General features: G+C 39.5%; 1 long non-coding RNA gene across 2 annotated transcripts; it reads right to left on the minus strand.

The window, feature by feature from the left end:
• Window positions 1–13,722: 13,722 nt before the first annotated feature.
• LOC101732760 lies at window positions 13,723–17,976 on the minus strand. 2 transcript variants are annotated; one of them, XR_004220877.1, is made up of 4 exons: window positions 17,492–17,976; window positions 15,967–16,006; window positions 15,494–15,561; window positions 13,723–14,032 (listed from the first exon to the last, which is right to left on the minus strand). It is a non-coding gene; the product is annotated as an uncharacterized LOC101732760 (long non-coding RNA). The 2 variants fall into 2 exon arrangements; XR_208183.4 differs by lacking the exon at window positions 13,723–14,032 and adding an exon at window positions 14,317–15,354.
• Between the last annotated feature and the right edge of the window lie 1,223 nt (window positions 17,977–19,199).

Here is a 19,199-nt window from a genome sequence, read left to right on the forward strand (position 1 = left end):
GGCCCACACACCCCTGTGCCTCCAGTGATTTTGAATGCACACTAGAGGGGTAGGGGGTCTGGTTATGTTACTGTGCATACAGTTTCTACATTCCACCCATAGCTGGTTTGGTTTTCTCTTGGCTCCTCTCATACTCAAAACAAACAGGAAGTTTAATTGGTTTCTGAAGAAACTGATCCTAGAGTAAGACTTGTGTATCTAATAAAGATTGTAAGCTCTACTGGGACATGGATTGATTTGAATAAAGAACGATACCATGGAGAACAACATGTTACCTATACTGTATATATAGGTATATACTGAATATATGTCAAAATGAAATTGTAATTTGTTTATATCAGCTTTATCCATTCAAAAATCTTTTGTGGAAATTGAACACTATAATAAAGATGTGGTAGTGCTTGAAACCTAGCAGAATATTCTACATACCCCTGTGATATATCCCTGGAAGGGCTGCAATCTAGACATTTCGAGTGATTTGACCACTGTGATCACCTCAGGCTCACATGGCGGAGTCAAAAAGTCCTTCTTAATCCATTCAAGGAAAAAGGAATCATGCTTTTAGGATGAGCCACAAGGTTTAAACTGTTTTTACTCAATCAGGGGACAGATCATTTCTTACCCTGTGCCAATTCTTCCCTTAAATCCAACCCTAACCCTGATGGGTTGTACAATTAAAGTCATGTTTTGCGCAAAACAAGTGCTTTCTGTTCCTTGTTACACTACATTTATAGATCACAAATCTATAAATTGTTTCATGTTCATGATAGAACCCCTGGCTTACTATGCAAAAGTAAGATTCAGAGCACTGCTATTCTATGCAAAAAATACAGTGGTCATGTATTGGATGGGTCCATCACATCTCACCAGGGACTCCTGGATTAAAGTAGTAAACAATGTGATGCCTCTAATTAAAACCACCCATTAAGTCAGAGGAACCTCAGCCAAATTCCATAAAAACTTGGAGTCCCTCATGGGAATCTCAACAAATGCAAATTGTGAACGCCTACCTTTGAGCTACGACTGTATGTACTGTAATAAACTACCTTTATAACTTAACTTCTGACATTTAACCAGTGACTAGCCAATGTAATTTTAATTCACGTTTTTGTGATTTGTATGTTATATACAACATATATATATGTTATAAATAAAATTCACCTTTACAAAAAGAAAACAAATTACAATTGGCACCTTTTCTGAAAAAAAATTCCAGACTTCCTTTCCCTGCTATATTTCTTATATATATATATATATATCATTAATAATAATTTGTACAGGCCAGTAAGATACCGGCAAGCTAACAGTTATATAATTCATCTAAAAGTGTAAGTTAGCACAAAGAAGCAGCAACTGAAGTACCCCAACATTATGTACACTATACATGACATGCTCATAGCAGTGATAGTGTGTGTAACACTAATAAATAGAACATACAGATTTATAACAGACATTCCATGAGCATAGGGACTGTATAGGGAAAAACTTTATACTAGGTCAGCGCTCAACAACCCTCAGCGTGTGCCATCCCACCGGCGACTTACATTTTCGCCGGTGGGATGGCAGTTCGGGGAGATTTGTCGCCCATGACAAGGGAGATTTGTTGCGGGCGACTAATCTCCCTGTGTGCCAGAGCTCTTAGGCTGCAACTTCTGCAGTGGATTGCAGAGGCTGGGGTGGTGTGGGTACAGATGAGTAAATATAAAAACATAAAAAGTAGGGTAAGATTAGGAATGAACTATAGATAAGCTTGTAACTATAGCATAGTGGCTTTTTATATAACTATAATAAGATTAAAGCTATGGGCACACCAGGCTAAAGCTGGCCATACACGTACAGATATTATCGTACAAAGCGAGGTTTTGAACGATATTCGATATGGGTATGGTGGAACGACGAGAAGAACGATATCGCAAAAGCTTCAGATATCGGTCATCTCATTGATCGGATGGGACAATAGAGTCCCTATTGTTTCTACCTCCATATCGGACGATTCAGCCATAAACATCAGTGGAGGGTGGGAACTTAAAAAGAAAGATCGTAATTCTCAGCCTACAGATAAACACAGGCTGAGAATCAGTCCCTATGCTCTAACAAGTCTACCCCTGTGCCTGCACCTAAAACCACTGTGTCTGCCTAGGTGCAGGCACATGATTTTGGCAAAATGCACACTGGTTTTGGCCCTGAAATCTGCTCCGGGTGACTGCAACCAGGTAATTTTATGGGGGGACCTGACCACAAAGGGTTCTCCTTGAGAGGTTTATCCAGTTTTCAATTTTTTAAAAAAAATTAATTGCTACATATGTTGGGAGAGAGCTAAAAAGACACATTTTTGACCACCATTTTCATAACAAGTTTAAATTTTAGACCAGTTTGGCATTACATTATTCATAATTTATCCAGAAACCTGTATATTTTGCTTTTAATAGGAATATAACCAAACTGTGTAGTTATCTTGCTGTGTGTGTATTGTAGCACCTTAGTCCAAGGTTTAAAAACCCTTCAGCTGGCCAATATTGGCCAGTAATATGACCACTCCTTACTGCATCAGTAGCTCATTGGCACATGTATGGGGCCAAAGCAATGCTCTCCCAAACTAAAGGTAAGGAATGCATTGGGCTATGGATGCTGTTCTCTTCTGACTGTTGTCAACAGAACCCCTATGTAGTTCAATCATTGGACTGGGGGATAAAGATCAGACCAACCTTGGTAAATCAGGCGAAGATGCTCTTATTTGGCAAACAAGTTGATGTTTTTGTATATGGCCAGCTTTAGTTCTCTGCCTCTTCCGAACACACCTTGGGAAAAAACTCTAATCTTTGAATAGATCGCCAAACGGAGGAAAAATATGAATACACAATCTGTGTTGAATCTTATGTCCTGCATTTAAGGCTACCTGCCTATTCTATAAATAGGTAATATATTCTGGCTGAGAAAGTCCTCTAACCTGTAGCTTTTGAGGAACAGTGGATGTTGTTGCAAAAACAAAAAATGCTGTAGGACCACAAGTTGAACATCTGTGCACTTGATGCATGTCCATTATTCAGTAGAATAGAGGGTTTAAATGCATATAAACGCATATGATGCTTTTTTTGTTTGTAAATGAATTAAAAAACACTGGTATGTATGAGCCGTAATACTTCTGCTCACCATTATGATATCAGTATGTGGTGTAGTATAGTGGAACTTATTAGTAATGGCAGAAAGCAAAGGCAGGCCAGGGCAAACTAACAGCAATAAATGTATCTAAGCAAAGAACTTCCTTAAATATACTCAGAGTCACTTTAACCTTCATAATGATAATGCTGTTGGTTTATATATCAGTACACATGTATGAGTGTTTGCCCACAATATGTTTGTGTGTATCAGCGCATGTGTGAGTGTTTGCATACGATATGTTTGTGTATATCATAGAGGCCTAAGTGTTTGCATACGATACATATCTGTGTGTACGTTTGGTAGTTGCATTTTTTCTGTCACCCTTGCACACTCCTTGCCCTGGTATCCCTGCTTGCCGTGTCAGCTCGGCCACGCCACAGATGACATGCCTGCAGGATGCTCCTGTCCCCTTTGACAGCTGCTTTGTCCCCTGGTGATGAATGGCTTCCCAGCCTAGCTCTGCCCATTGTCCCCTAGGCTGTGGCACTTACTTCACAGATTCCTATCTTCCACAAGAGCACTGACTGCCATTTTACCTGCAGAGGCCTCCAGCCGGTGTGTCATACCTGGGACCTGAGAGGGTGGGGCTGAGCCAGTTAACTGATAACCACAGCATTCTGCCTTTATCTCTAAGCAAATAAGAAAAGTCAGGAGGCTATTCAGAAAGTGTCATGTAAGGGCCCCTCTATTCTTGTCCTAATCAAGCTCTCATCTTGTATATCAACAATCTATCAAAACCTTAGAATGGACAAAAGCCCAAGTGCATTGGTACACTTGCTGTGCATGTATGGAGGGATGACACAGTGACAGGCTCTTTATTCCACTCTCCTTCCTATCCACCTTCTTCTCTATGGCCATTATCAACCCATTGTGCCTAGTGGAGGTGCACATGGGGTCATCCAGCACATTGGCATGCAAGTTATTAACTGATTTATAGCCACGTTTCAAGTAATATGTTAACTACTTCTTAACAGAATCATATATGTACAAAGAAATCTGTAAAAAAAGATTTTTGGCAAGTTTACGTTGGCCAAACAGACGCCACCAATATCTATTGGTTCCTTTTAGACTGGTCCAATGCACAATGCATAGGTAGATAAGGTAGTGAAAAGAAGCTGCAGCTCCTCTTTATTTTCTGCTGTTCTGATAGATTTGGTAAAACAAATGGAGCAAAAGAAAGGTGGTCATGATGTATATGGTGCCTGCTAGGTCCTGTGATCTAAGCCCAGCAGAGAGAAATGTTTGGTTGATCAGTAAAGCACTATAAAAGAATATTTTGTTTCAAATTTTCAAATGTGATGGGTGGGATAAGTGTAATTGCACAAATGAGCTGTAATTAGCTGCCAATAAAGGGGTTCATTGAGTAAAAGGTGCTGTGTCCTTGTGCTGACCCCTGTATACAGTGCACTTTGTGAGCAGTCACTGGTTCTCTCTGTGACCTGCTCACCTGTATTGATACCGGGCTCAATGCGGATTCCTCTTCAGAGAGCACTGAAGCAAGAGATGGCTGAACCACTCTGAGAGAATGAACCTTTCCCAGCTCACTACATCTGAATGGGAGAAGGAGGGACAGTTTGTGTTTATTTTACTGCAGTCCTTTTATTGTCTTGATTTATGGCCTGAGGCCAAGAAGACTAATTGACAAGCAGTCAGGAGAATTCACCTGCAAAGTGGCAGAAGGAGAAATGCCACAGTAATGCCTATGAAGGTTTGATCCTTCATTACCAGTGGATCAGACTAGTGATGTGCGGGTCAAGAAAAACTCAACCCGCACTGACCCTAATCTGCACTCGATCCTTACCCACAAAATGTTGCCATTTTAGGACCTGCACCCTAACCTGTGTCCTTCGGTTCTTCACACTTGCACTGTGAGTGCCTTAGGTTCCAAGACAGTGAAACTTCGGGAGCAGAGGAAGAGTGCACTTCCCCAGTCTGACCTGCACCCAAAACGAACTGGCAATGGTCACCAAAATTTCAGCCCTAACCTGCCTAGACCAAGAGTAAACCCATAGGTCCTGTGGATTGTGGGTTAACCCACACATCACTAGATCAGACATACCAAGGGAAGAGCAATGTTATTTCAGTCAATTATTTTGTGCAAGCTGTTTATTTGATTACTATACTTATTACTACACATATTATAAGATGCTTTTACATAGAATATTCCACATCGTACATATCAGTCCTGTTCCCAGTGGAGCTTAAAGTCTTAACTAATTTACTGCCTGAATGTTTTTGAAGTGTGGGAGGAAATTGGAGTCCACAGAGAAAACCACATAAACATGAAGACAACATACTAACTCCTTGCAGACAGTGCCCTAGCTGAAAATGAACCTAGGACCCAGAGATACAGGTCTCAGTTGTTAGAATTTATAATTCTACACAGTATGAAGAAAGGCTGGTCAAGTTGGGATTGTTTACAGAGCAGAGGGGCTTACTAATCAACTTGTATAAATATATATAAGGCCCATAAAATAAATTCTATTATTACTTGATCACCAGTAAATCCTTCCAGAGAAGGCAAGGGCATCCCTTGAGATTACACAATATCTTTTTATAGTGGCAGATACATTAGATACTTGGACAAAAGGTTGAACTTGATGGACATGTCTTGTTCACCCTCATCTACTAATTACTATGTAACCCAAGTCATGAGTGGGACATCTTATGTGCTTAGACGACATACCCTGCATACAGTAAAATGCATATCTGTTTGCCTTGCATACTCAACTATTCAATCATTTGGATGCTTTTTATTCCATAACTATTTGCAAATACATACCTTTACAAGTATATAACTAATTACAGAAGGGACATTTGCTGGTTGGGTGTTACTTAATCTTAGCGTATTCTTTTGGCGTCATGTTTTGTTTCTGATTTCACTGGTGTGGTAAATTCAAGTATTGTAATAATGTTTGTGTAGATTAGTAAATTCCCCAGTGGAAACGAAACTGTAATTTGTAAATATACAGTGGATATAAAAAGTCTACACACCCCTGATAAAATGTCAGGTTCCTGTTCTGTACAAAAATGAGACAAAGATAAATCAGTTCAGAACTTTTTCCACCTTTAATGTGACCTATAAACTGTACCACTCAATTGAAAAACAAACTGAAATCTTTTAGGTGGAGGGAAGAAAACCAAAAAAACTAAAATAATGTGGTTGCATAAGTGTGCACACCCTTAAACTAATACTTTGTTGAAGCACCTTTTGATTTTATTACAGCACTCAGTCCTTTTGGGTATGAGTCTATCAGCATGGCACATTTTGACTTTGCAAGATTTGCCCACTCTTCTTTGCAGAAACACTCCAAATCTGTCAGATTGCGAGTGCATCTCCTGTGCACAGCCCTCTTCAGGTCACCCCACAGATTTTTAATCGGATTCAGGTCTGGGCTCTGGCTGGGCCATTCCAAAACTTTAATCTTCTTCCGGTAAAGCCATTCCTTTGTTGATTTGGATGTATGCTTTTGGGTTTGGGTCATGCTGAAAGATGAAGTTCCTCCTCATGTTCAGCTTTCTAGCAGAAGCCTGAAGGTTTTGTGCCAATATTGACTGGTATTTGGAACTGTTCATAATTCCCTCTATCTGAACTAAGGCCCCAGTTCCAGCTGAAGAAAAACAGCCCCAAAGCATGATGCTGCCACCACCATGCTTCACTGTGGGTATGGTGTTCTTTTGGTGATGTGCAGTTTTGTTTTTGCGCCAAACATATTTTTTTGAATTATGGCCAAAAAGTTCAACCTTGGTTTCATCAGACCATAACACCTTTTCCCACGTGCTTTTGGGAGACTTTAGATGTGTTTTTGCAAAATGTAGCCTGGCTTGGATGTTTTTCTTTGTAAGAAAAGGCTTTCGTCTTGCCACTCTACCCCATAGCCCAGACATATGAAGAGTATGGGAAATTATTGTCACATGTACCACACAGCCAGTACTTGCCAGATATTCCTGCAGCTCCTTTAATGTTGCTGTAGGCCTCTTGGTAGCCTCCCTGACCAGTTTTCTTCTCGTCTTTTCATCAATTTTGGAGGGACGATCAGTTCTTGGTAATGTCACTGTTGTGCCATATTTTTCCACTTGATGATGACTGTCTCCACTGTGTTCCATGGTATATCTAATGCCTTGGAAACTCTTTTGTACCCTTCTCCTGACTGATATCTTTTAACAATGAGATCCCTCTGATGCTTTGGAAGTTCTCTGTGGACCATGGCTTTTGCTGTGGGAAAAAAATGTCAGGAAAGACCAACTAGAGCAGCTGAACTTTATTTGGGGTTAATCGGAGGCACTTTAAATGATGGCAGGTGTATGCTGACTCCTATTTAACATGATTTTGATGTGATTGCTTAATTCTGAACACAGCTACATCCCCAGTTAGAAGAGGGTGTGCACACTTATGCAACCACATTATTTTAGTTTTTTTGGTTTTCTTCCCTCCACCTAAAAGATTTCAGTTTATAGGTACAGTTTATGTCCCATTAAAGGTGGAAAAAGTTCTGAAATGATTTATCTTTGTCTCATTTTTGTACGGCTCAGGAACCTGACATTTTACCAGGTGTGTGTAGACTTTTTATATCCACTGTACATTTCTAATACTTGTTTTTTGTAGTAAGTCCTGTTCTTGTTTGACACATTATTATTATTATCACATTGCACTAGACGCAGATATCCCCAACCTTTTTTACCCATGAGCCACTTCAAATGTGAAAAGAGCTGGGGAGCAACACTAGCATGAAAAAGATTCCAGGGGGTGCCAAAAAGGGCTGTAATAGACTATGTGGACTGACAGCCCCTATGTGGACTGACAGCCTACAGGAGACTCTGTTTGGCAGTACACCTGTTTTTTTATGCAACCAAATCTTTCCTCCAAATCAGGAATTCAGAATACACCTGCTTTAAAATCACTGTGAGCAACATCCAAGGGGTTGGAGAGCAACATGTTCCTCACGAGCCACGGGTTGGGGGATCACTGCACCCTTATTAGGCCCTTTTGTCAAGGATCCTTGAGAAAGGTCCTAATAAGGACCGAAACGTCAGATTTTTTTGTGCAATGTGCTTAAAATAAAGACATGAAGTTTTTATAAGGGTGTGCCTGTCTGAACAAAAAAAAATAAAAAATGTATATATATATATATATATATATATATATATACTTATGAATGTATGTCCTTGCAAACAGTTATGAAATAACAAAACATCCAAATAACTGAATATCTTAGTATACAATACAGATATGCATTTTACTAATTTCTAACACATATTGGGCCATCAGCATTGTCAGGGTCGGACTGGGCCTTCAGGGGAGGTTGTTGGGCGGGTGGCGGGGGCCCAGTGGGGGGTTAGGGGGGTCCCTGTGGGGGTGCAGGGGATGAGCATTGTAATTATTTGTTTTTGTAGCTTGATTAAGGTTTCAATGAGCTTAGAAACACTGGTTGTCCATACAAATGTATAATATGTAGGTCTGAACCTCTGTGTATTGACATTTTTTGTGTCTGTATGTATATTAGCTTTGCTACCTGTCCGGTTTTGATCTGGACAGCCCAGTCTTTCAAGGTGCTGTCCAGATCAATACCTTCTACCCATGGCACTGTCAAACCTTAGGAATATCTTTATATATAATTTTGGTCATGTTTTTACTTTAATATTTATGCCTGCAGAAAAGAATAGTGGGAAATAATTAATCAAATCCCATCAATTTGTGTTTAGTATATAAACTACTTGTACTGCAATTACTTTTGCCTGTGGAGCTTCCACCATTTCCACCACTGCAGTGTAACCAAAGGCATCAGTGTTACTTAAGTGTCAGATGTCAGAGGCTAATAAAGGGAAGGTGCTTTTCCCTTTGCATACCATACAGAGTTCCTTTTTTCTGGATCTATGTTGAAACCCAGTCACCTGTGTGGCAGCTCTTTGGCTGGAACTGTCATCACCTCCTCTAATGCAGACCTGCTTTGGCCAGCCATTAGCTCCCGACACAAGGGGGCTTTCAGCACCAGGATGGGCCACTCCGTAGATCATGGTCCTCTGCTGCTTTTAACTTCAGCACCTGGGAAGCAACTTCAAATAACAGCAATTTGCATAAAGGCACAGCATACAGGGGCACACAAACAGAGGCTAGGCTGATGGAAACATGTCTGTCAATGTGTCATTGTCATACTTGGCAAAATAGCCTTCTTGTTCCTGTCTGGGACACTAATCTGTCAGTGAGGTGTTAGAAGAGGGACTCTGGGAAAGGGGAATTCAGCAGCGGGGACCCCCATTTCAGTCCAACCTGCTTCTCCCATGAAAAGAATTATTTATTTATTGACATAGTGTAATGGTCTTCATGAAAGTGAAGGGGATAGCATTTGACTCAAGAATCTGAGTAATGATGGCTTGTGTCATGGTAATGAGAATGAGGAACTATGCAGGTAGAATCCTATTCCATGGAAGCATCAAAGATGCATGTCTATTCCTTACCACCCAGAGAGGATGGACACCTGAAAACTGATCTCATTAGTTACTAATAAAGCAACATAATAACCCAAAGCACTGTGCAATCAAAATAATAGCGATTGCAGCCATAATACAGGACTAATCCAGCAAACCCTTTCTCATCTATGAAATGACTGCCATATAGATCATTCCCACCCTGAATCATCAGATACGGAGGTAGAAACAATTCTACCTCCTTCTGCCGATTCAGCCCTGAACATAGATTTTGCTTGGGCGCCATCAAAATCTTTTAACCCGCCCAAACAACGAGTCAACTGATATCTGCAGACTTTTGCGATATCGGTCGCCTCGTCGAGAATTTTGGCCTTTGCAATCATTGTTATAACTGAGGACATGCAGTTTTAGAGGAGGTGTACAGACACACTGGACAGCTGTTACATGTTTCAAGATATGCATGCTATATACTGCTAGGTGCTGTTGTGTAATATACTTTAAAGGACATGTCAACTCCAAAAATATTTTTTTTGCCTAATAAAAGAAAACATAATTCTAAGCAACTTTCCAATATCAATTTATTGAGAATTATTAGCGCTTTAAAAGTTATTTGTAAATATAATTGCTATTGAAAGCAGCATTAGCTGAACTCCTGGTTGTTACTTTTTAAACAATATTGCAAGTGCCAGGTTCCTCCAGCAAGACTAGTCTGTAAAATCTGAAACAATGTAACAAACGCCAGAGCCCCCAAGGCAGAGAATAGAATGGACAGGCAGACAATACTTTTAATAGCAATTATATATACAAACAACTTAAAAGCCATTACAAATATGTAATGAATGTATATTGCAAGGTTGCTTAGAATTAAGTTTTCTTTTATTAGGCAAAAAAATATTTTTGGGAGATGGCTTTGCAATGAAGACATATTTTATATAAGCGAAAGCAACTCAGTGACCCCGTAGACCAGTGCCATCTAAATTTTCAACAGAATGTTGGAACCAAATACATTTTCAAAATAAGGGTGTCATATAAAGGGGACCGTGAAGCTCTTTGGCTGCCTGGAAACAATATCTTTCCCTGGAGAGCCACATTCTCAACATCTAGCTCCACAGACTATTATAGTCCCACTTCTTGACTGATCCTCCTAGAACACATGTGCATGGTTGGAGGTATTAGAAACCTCGCATTGTGGACAAGTGGCGAGATCTCCTGATATAAGAACTTGTATAGATATAGATTGTATAATAAATAAATGTATTGCCTCATAACCTAAGTAAGAAGGTTAAATTACATGGATGTGAAGCCTATATAGCAACACCCACTTGTTGTATGGTCAGTGGCTGCATTGTGCAGCCTTTCATTTGGGTGACTGGATATGATACAAATAAGGAATTTCAATATCCTATTTCAATACATCAAGTTCTGACAGCAAAAGGAAGTCATCTAGGTTCTTATCACACACATAAGCCCTTCCCTTTCCAAACTTGTGCACAGCCAACTTTTCTTTGCTCACTTTGCTCTAATCAGGCCCTTGTCTTGTTTTTTATCAGACAGTTCATCATAGTTCAAATAATGTGACTGCTTTTCACCTTTGGTGCACATGGCTTGAACTTTTGGTGACAGGGACACTTAGGGACGTGTCATCAGATAATCCCATCAGAACAAACAGAGGTGCCTTAGGCTCAGCCAGTTCTCATGCAGTCTGTTGGGTCCTTTGTAAACAGCTGATCAACAGGGATTGCATTTTATTCAGTCCCTAAGTGGGTCTCTTTTTTTAGTAATGCACAGACTAACTCAGTTGCCTTAGGCTCTGTCCTGTCCTTTACACTGCCTCACCAGGACAAATATAGTTTCTCTTTAGTGCATAGTTATGCTTTATCAATAGTCCTTCAGCCCTTGGACTTTAACAATGCTAAAAATAAAAGGCTATATTTCACTCATTTAAATGACCACAGCAAATGTGTAAGGATAAAATAAATTCAACAGAATTAAGTTTTATTTGAGCAAACATTGTTCTTATGTACTTAATATGTGATTATCAATTGTGACTCCAACATGGGTCTCAGTGCTCAGATTGTGCACCACTGGCCAATACAATAAGTCTGTAAACAGGTGCAATATGTGAAGGAAGCAATCTGCCTTTGTCCACTTGGATCACTAAAATACACCATGCAAAGCATGAGGGGGGGGGGGATGTAGTACATGGTGTAACAATCTAGTCATTCTTGGCCTGCCAATGCAAAGGCTGTTGATGCCAAATTGCAAAAATCAGCAGACAGCACCAGTTTGCATGGGTTGTGCTCATTAGTGGACCTTTCTCATGCAATCATCTGGCCAGTTGACCATATCCATGTAGTCTGCCAATCCACGTGTGGTCCTATCGCTAGTTATCAAAAATGGACAGTACTGGAATTTGCCTGTTTTGGGCATCTGAATACCAACATTGTAACCAAATGTTATGAAGCATTTTGATTGCTACTACTCACCATGTAGCAACTATTAAGCTAATGTGGTCCACTTCTCACAATGGATTGCTTTCTCTTGCCATCAATCAAAAGTTGCATGACACCAGCACATTTTTGGAAGATAATTTTAAGTATGGGGGGACCAGTGGTACTTAATATACCAATATATAGTTGTTTTTTTTTAATGGCCCTATTTGAATTTGACTTTAAAAAAAAGTTGATTTTGTGCAAAAGATAAAAATATGACTTCAGTGTGGTCGCTTCTTGAAATGACTTGAAGTGGACTTTTGTGAGTACCTTGAATGTCGTATTTTTATTATGCTATATGCATTTTAATCATTTTTTTATATGATGGTTTTTGTGTCCCACTGAGGAATTGGTTTCTGTGTCAGCCTTTTGGATTTGATTGATGTGATTTTGATACCCCTCTTAAGGTGGCCATACACGCACCGATATTATCGTACGAAACCTCGTTTCGTACGATAATCGGTGCGTGTATGGCATGTCGGCGAGTCGACCGATATCGCAGGAAGCTGCTGATATCGGACGACTCGCCGATCGGACCAGTTTGAAAATTTTGATCGGGCGCCATAGAAGGCGCCTGACCAAAATTCTCCCTTCAGAGCTGAATTGGCAGAAGGAGGTAGAAATCCTATTGTTTCTACCTCCTTACCTGCCGATTCAGCCCTGAATGGTGTGTGGCGGATCTTACGATGTTTCGTGCGACCGATGGTCGTACGAAACATCGTCAGATCGCCACGTGTATGGCCACCTTAAGTCTGGTGAGTAGGTTGGCTCACCACGTGGCGGGTGAAGGTGGATCATCGTTGTATAGTGCTGTCACAGTCACAACTTAATAAGCACTGTTTGAAGTTTCTCTAGCACTTTTGGGTGCATGTTCTTTTTACTAAAAATACTACACCATAAAGTTCCTTTTTGTGCGCTTCTTACAGCTATCAATATAGCTTTACTGCTTTTCCAAGCAGGAATCATGAGATCATTTGACTACCCATTAAAGGAGAAGGAAAGATAAAAATTAAATAATAAAATAATAAAAATTAAATAATCAGAAAGGCCTATGTAAATACAGCCATAAGCACTCACAGAAAAGCTGAACTGGGTCCTCTATCTAAAGAAACACAGGATGGATTTCTTGTCTTCCCTTGTGTACACATGTTCTTCAATATCAGACTTCCTCTCTCAGAAAAATCCTTTATTCCTGGGCCGGAGTCTGCGCAGCTCTCTCCTGTCTCCTGCTCCCCCTTCTCATAGGAATTCATTAAAATTCACTCCCCCTCCCATCAGAATGGTGGTCTGAGCTACCAGGGGCTAGAGCTGCTCATAGAAGCTACTGAGACCAAGCTAAAATGGCAGCTGCTATTCTAAACAAATAGGGAAATCCCCTGATATAGGGGGAGCTTCTAGGGCTTTTTACTCAGGTATGGTAAAACTTTCTGCAGAATAAATATAGTGTTCTAGGTGGCACTAACGTGGGTAATCTATTGGCAGTTAAATGGGCTTACCAGACCGATATCTGGCCTAAAACTGGCGAGATCTCAATTGGGCAGGTTTGATTTTCTGTCGGATCGGAGACTGCATCAACTTCCTCGGTCCAGCAGTGCCTATTCCCGCCGATGTAATTCGAATTAGCCTGATATCCAGGTATGTCCAGGAAAAGCCACCTTTACTTTATGGAAATTGATCCATGTTGCAGTATATCTAATGATTTGACTGTGCGCCTATTTTCATACATGGTTTGGATGTGCATATATGTGTATATATTGTGGATGATTGTAGTAGGCAAACAGGACTTTTGTTAGAAAACAGACAGTGACATCAAAATCCAGTAAAACAGAACTTTGCCTTAGTTTTATTTAGCTACACTGCAACAGCACACAGTCGTTCAGATACTTCTGAGCAAGTGACAAAAGCCAACAACACAGAAAACAAAACTCCTGCTTGTCTGAGCACTGAAGCGCTCCCTAAAAGGCACAGAGAAGAAATTACAGTAAGCCACCTAATCATGAGACCTTTGATGTTTTGATAGGCTAGCTTTAGTTACCATACAAAAATGGAGAGCACCAGGTTAAACATACTTGACATAATGAACATTATGAGCTAAGGCAGGGGTACTCAACCTTTTTAACCCATGTGCAACATTTAAATATAAAAAAAGTTGGGGAGCAACACAAGCATGGGTGGCCAAAAAAGGGCTGTAATTGGTTATTTTGTAGCCCCTATGTGGATTAACAGACTACAGGAGGCTTTATTTGGTAGTTCTCATGGTCTTTCTACCACCAAAACTTGCCTCCAAGTTAAGGAATGAAGGAATTCAGGAATGAAGACCCGCTTTGAGGCCGCTGGGAACAACATCAAAGGGGTGGTGAGCAACATGTTGCTCACGAGTCGCTGGTTGGGGATCACTGAGCTAAGGGTTTTCCAACACTATCATGCTTCTGTAAAGAAAATCTGAGGAATGGCAGCAGGGGGCAGTGTTGAGTTTAAAATAAATTAAAAGAAAGTACGGCAGATGTTTGGCCGTTTATCACAATTTGATATATACATACAGTGTATCATGTATAAAGATTTGTGATTCTTGTTATCCTGACTAACAATGCAATAACAAAAGCATTCAGAAAAACATTAGTCACCAATAATTTTCATGGAGTGAATTAATAGAAATATAAAAGAAAAAAAGAGCAAGAAATAAGAACTGCTGCAAAGAACACACGAAGAAATTATTTCATATTTGCACGTTAATAATATTACATTTGTGTTGTCGTAACCAACAACGTTTTGTGTTCTAAAATAAACAAGGTACATGGGTGACTGTACTAAACTGGCATACATTTGTAGAAGTCTTTGGGTTTCTTGATTTTTCTATTTTTTGTGATTTTACTAAACTGGGAGTACGAAATAAAGTAAAACAGACATATAAGAACAGTAAAGATGGGTGTAAATGAGCACTAAAGTGAATCTATATATACACACAAACATATATATATTTTGTGGGGATTTTTTTAAAACTGGCCACTATGGTCTGGCTTTAGGACCCAGTTACTGTGTGTAAAGAAGTGTGCCCATCCACAGGAGCAGTGGAGTAACTAGAAATATAAAAAAAAAAAAGCACTACAGCAAAATAATTTTTTTGCCCTGGGGCATTCACTAAACTTTGGGAATATTATGTTTTTCATAAACATATATTAAAACTGCTTATCAATCACTGGGGTCCTAAACCTCCCGGGTCCCCCAGCAGTTGAAAGGTCCTCTGTAGTTATGGCCCTGCACAGGAAAGCTGGTATTCCTAGAAAATATCAATATCAATGGTGGGTTTTAATGCGGCATAGATTAATATAAATTGCATGCTGGTTTCATTTGGTCACTGTAATGTACACTTTTGTGGTTCAGTCCACACATCATTCTTAGGTTATTTTTAAACCTACCTTGCTTCATGAATTCCATTTTTTTAATGCAAGTTATGATGTATTGGGATAATAGTGATAATGTGAGTCTGGAAAGAAAAGAATGCAAGGCTAGAGAGCAGCTTTTATGAATAAAATCTAAAATATCCTTAATTTTTTTAAAAACAAAAGTAGATGACATTTATTTTCCACATTTGTTTAGATTACATCCTAAAAAAAAATACAGTGCCCGATGTATGGGGTTATTACTCTAGGGTTGAGAACAAGTTAAGTGTATACTAAGCACAAGCACTAGGGTCCTGATAAGTGATGTGACAAAGTGCAGAGAAGAATATTTATATTTCAGAAAGGTAAAAAAAATCTGAGTGTGGCACATTAAATGGAATTAATAAACAGCGCTGTATTAAAAGTGAAACCAGATATGGCCCCAAGCACAGCACAAATACATCTCATGTCTAACTATCAGGATTTCAAACGTTAGAATAGGCACTTACCTCTATGTAGAATAACTCTTAACAAGTTTGCACCACAAATCTGCATGTAAAGCAAATAAAACGTGTGTTAAGGAAACACATACACACATTATTTCGTAAAAGAAAATTAAAAGGACTGTGTACATTTTTAAAAGGACACAGTGTTCAAAAACAGCTTGCAACTGATCTTCATTTTTTATCATTTGTAGTTTTTTCTACAAATTATTTCAATTTTTTGTTCAGAAGCTCTTGAGTTTGGCATTTTAGTTGATAGGCTCCAAATTACCTAAGCAACTTGGGAGTGGTTTAAAAATGAGACTGACATATGAATACGAGAGAAGATGAATAGAGAAATAAGGAATAAAAAGAAAAATAACAATTAAATTGTAGTGTTTGGCTGCTGGGCTCAGTGACCCCTATTTAAATGCTGCAAAAAGTTGAAAAGGGCAAATAATTCAAAAACTATTAAAAATAAATAACGAAGACCAACTGAAAAGTTACTTTGACTTGGCCATTCAGCAAACTAAAAGTTAACTTAAAGGTGAACCACCCCTTTACACTGAATTCCCCACCACTGAGCAGCGAGCAGCAATGCTTCTTGGGTACAGTAAATTAGCAGATGCTGGACAAGAAGTGGCATTTTTTTTAATATATAACTTTGACAGTGGTCTTGTACCCACTTGCCATAAAAAGACAGGGCACCCAGTCTGCAATAAATACTTTTTTTATTCCATGTGCAAAAGCTTCCATCTCCCTTACACAGAGGTGAATGTTAACACAATATTTACATTAAGAAGCTACCACCCTAATTAATTAGTGAATTACATAAATGCTAAATTTTAAAACATACATACTCTAGTCTGGCAGATCACATGATGCTTTTCATTTCTCTAGTTCTCACTCTGAATACTATGTACCCAGTTATATTTATTCCAGTGGTTTTATTAGCTGGCTTATGCTACATTGTTTCAAAAGTCAGAATCAGCAAGGCAGAAAATATAACCAGCCAGATACTGATTACAACAGAAATTACTTGACAAATAACTTTTAAACCATTAACAGTGTGCAAAAATATGTATCTTGGAAAGCTGCTTAGAATTTCATTTGCTTTCCGTACGCAAAACAGTTTATATAAATAATTTAATGGTTATCTTCATTTCAGTATTACTGTGTTCAATTTGTTTGCACTTGAAGTTACATCTGAAAGTCAGATGCCAAACTTGTTAGACTAAAGCTTTTTGTCACTTCTATGATTAAACAATAATTTTTCCTGTATGTATCTCATTTCTACATCAGCATTTTGTCTGTGTGCGTATGTGTATGTTGTTAAATATTATCTTATAGTAATGATAAAGCCATTTGGGTTCATTTTTTTATCATTCTGGTATGCAAGCAATAGACCATACTTTGACACTGTATTGTAGCACCTGAAGTGCAACTACAACTCTCAAATGGCGCAGCAGAACGTTGGTAGCCTGTTAAACAGGTCTAGTGCTAAAAGCAATTAAACTGCAGCATCTTCTGTCGCCTTCAGCTATGCACTCACCTAGGCCTTTTGATTGTGAGGAAGTTTTGTGCTAATTGCCATAGAGTTATTGCTATTCTTCTAAGGCTTCTATTCAAAAATCAATTGGGTTTAGGAACACAGATTTATCTAGCGGAGACATGTTGTGATTTCCATTAAAAAAGAGGGTGAGTGGGAAAATGCTGCTAATGTGGAGCTGTGGGGAGCCCCGGGACGAATCCATCGTGCGTCTCACGGGGGAGCCAGAGACTGCCTTCCGCACACATCTCGCTTTCAAAGCCGAACACACGCACTATACAGTTCCTTGTTGTTTGGAATAAGTCTGATTATTTGACGCAGAAAGACAGAGGAATGATGTCTGTCATTTTGCCTTTATAACTCACGCTCATTTGGTAACACAAAGCTGGGAGGCTGCCCTTGCAGTAGAACTAATAGAAATGATCTTTCCCGATGTGGCGCTGCAGCCCGCCTCAAGGTCACACGGACAGGCCAGGGGTCAGCCTGCGTTTCACCTCCACCATTTAGAAGCCAAAGGTTATCTTGATCTCATTACAGTTGAAAAAACTCTAAAACGGTTTGGTATTTTAACGTGGACTGACAAGAGAATGTTTCCAGTGGATTCCCTGGCCATCTCAGGGGATTGCTGCCCATATACTTAATTGCATAAATATACAGATTATATTAATTCTGGGCCACACAATGGTATATTATGTGCTCTAATCAGCTTGCTAGCGTGTTCTTAAGGTGGCCATACACGGCCAATTGTAGCTGTCGATATCGGACCCTTGGACCGATTTGGCAGCTAATCGGGCCGTGCAGGGTCAGGAACAAGGGGCATGCCTGACCGATATCTGGCCTGAAATTGCCCAGATATCGATCGGGAAGGTTAAAAGATTTAGTCGGATCGGGGGCTTCATCAGCTCGTTGATGTGGTCCCTGAACCGATTACCCCATTGCCACCATTATAATTTGATTGTTTGGCCCCAGGGCCAAACTATTGAATTAGCCTACATTTTCTCCGTAGGTGGGGATATCGGGAGAAGATCCGCTCGCTTGGCGACCCCGCCAAGCAAGCGGATCTTCACGTGTATTGGCACCTTTAATTTTATTCCTGTAACAGAACCTATACAGAGAAAACAAATCTGAGGATGTTCTTAACTGAAAATGCTTTAGTGCTATGGCATGCTGGGAGATCTGATAACCAATATTTGGAAATGTGGGGAAATTATGAAAAATATAGGATAATTATTAACGTAGTTATAAAGCGCCAATATATTCCGCAGTGATGCACACTAAAGGGTTGTACACATTGTACATACAGTTTACCTACGAAAAAACAACTAATACAAGAAGTAAAAAGGGCACTGCCCAAAAGAGCTCACAGAATGCCACATGGGTCATGCCCAGCTTGTGAGGATGTTGGAGAACAGGTCTAGATGGAATGGAAGGGAATGGAATGAGATAGTATGTGAAGAGAACATTCTAAGTGAGCAGCAGGGAATTCCAGGATGGAGGAGACACAGTGTGGCACAGAAGAGGGAAGGGCTGTGAAGGACAAAAAATAAAAAAAGTTTTAATTATTAGGTGAATATTGTTGGTGGTATATTCAAAAATTGGCAATTTTGCATGCACATTAATAACAGTTGTCATAAACAGATTCTGTATGGAGAATTTTAAATAGACTACATTTATATGACAGCTTCAATATAAGAAGAGGAAATGATTTGGG

Source organism: Xenopus tropicalis, chromosome 1, assembly GCF_000004195.4.
Source record: "Xenopus tropicalis strain Nigerian chromosome 1, UCB_Xtro_10.0, whole genome shotgun sequence".
NCBI lineage: Eukaryota > Metazoa > Chordata > Amphibia > Anura > Pipidae > Xenopus > Xenopus tropicalis.